Consider the following 1,781-nt stretch of genomic DNA (forward strand, 5'->3'; position numbering starts at 1 on the left):
TGGGAACAGGGTCGGGCCACCAGCTGCCATCTAGCTGCCTGTCTTTTTTTAAGATTGTTATGTTGTATTTCAGGCAGATAACAAAAGCATAGGAAATACAACAAACACTGCATATCTTTCACACAGCCAGAGCAACACTGAAATTATTGATTCGTGGTTGTTTATTCTTTTTTTTTTACGTCTTTATTGGAGTATAATTGCTTTACAATGCTGTGTTAGTTTCTGCTTTATAACAGTGAATCAGTTATACATATACATATGTTCCCATATCTCTTCCCTCTTGTGTCTCCCTCCCTCCCACCCTCCCTATCCCACCCCTCCAGGCGGCCACAAAGCACCGAGCTGATCTCCCTGTGCTATGTGGCTGCTTCCCACTAGCTATCTACCTTAACGTTTGGTAGTGTATATATGTCCATGCCTCTCTCTCGCTTTGTCACAGCTCACCCTTCTCCCTCCCCATATCCTCAAGTCCATTCTCTAGTAGGTCTGTGTCTTTATTCCTGCCTTACCCCTAGGTTCTTCATGACATTTTTTTTTCTTAAATTCCATATATATGTGTTAGCATACGGTATTTGTCTCTCTCTTTCTGACTTACTTCACTCTGTATGACAGACTCTAGGTCTATCCACCTCATTACAAATAGCTCAATTTCGTTTCTTTTTATGGCTGAGTAATATTCCATTGTATATATGTGCCACATCTTCTTTATCCATTCATCCGATGATGGGCACTTAGGTTGTTTCCATCTCTGGGCTATTGTAAATAGAGCTGCAATGAACATTTTGGTACATGACTCTTTTTGAATTCTGGTTTTCTCAGGGTATATGCCCTGTAGTGGGATTGCTGGGTCATATGGTAGTTCTATTTGTAGTTTTTAAAGGAACCTCCCTACTGTTCTCCATAGTGGCTGAACCAATTCACATTCCCACCAGCAGCGCAAGAGTGTTCCCTTTTCTCCACACCCTCTCCAGCATTTATTATTTCTAGATTTTTTATGATGGCCATTCTGACTGGTGTGAGATGATATCTCATTGTAGTTTTGATTTGCATTTCTCTAATGATTAATGATGTTGAGCATTCTTTCACGTGTTTGTTGGCAGTCTGTATGTCTTCTTTGGAAAAATGTCTATTTAGGTCTTCTATGTTTATTCTTATATTTAAGAGAGCGTGTCTGATGCTGTCTCCATTTTATTGAAAAGATAATATACTGCTTAAAAAACCTTAAAGTCCCACACAGCTGCCGGCCTGGGAGGCTGCCTTTTTGCTCATGGCCTTGCACGTTTGCACCGCTGTAGGTGGCAAGGATGTACTGTTTTTGGGTTCTGCCGTTCTCACTTAACAATAAACATTTTCCCCTGTTTAAACCTGATGTTTATATTTACACTCGTTTTCAGGCCCTTTTTTCTCTTCACGCTAGTTGGGATTTTTGTTTCAAATTACAGAAGTCACAGGGAAGCTGCTTGTTGAAGCAAGTAAAACCACAGAGCGATATTCAAAGAAAATGCCCCAAGTCCCCAGGGTGGCCAAGGTTAACAGTTTGGCAGCGTCTCCCCGCCCTCCTATCGGGAGAAGGGGAGGAGCCACGTGGCTTCCGCCCCCACCCCGCTCTCCAGGCGGGCCGTGCTCTGGAGGGCACCAGGTGCGGGAGAGCGCCTAAGCAGTCGGTAACTCCCACCTTCTCTGCGGGCGACCCCTCTGGAAGGAGAATTGGCTGGAGCGGGGTGGGGCGTGGTGGGGCGGGGAAGGCGGCGCACGGACGCTTCACCTCCCACACTTCCTGC

Source organism: Monodon monoceros, unplaced genomic scaffold, assembly GCF_005190385.1.
Source record: "Monodon monoceros isolate NGI ecotype Baffin Bay Population unplaced genomic scaffold, NGI_Narwhal_1 Super_Scaffold_13, whole genome shotgun sequence".
NCBI classification, from domain to species: Eukaryota; Metazoa; Chordata; class Mammalia; order Artiodactyla; family Monodontidae; genus Monodon; species Monodon monoceros.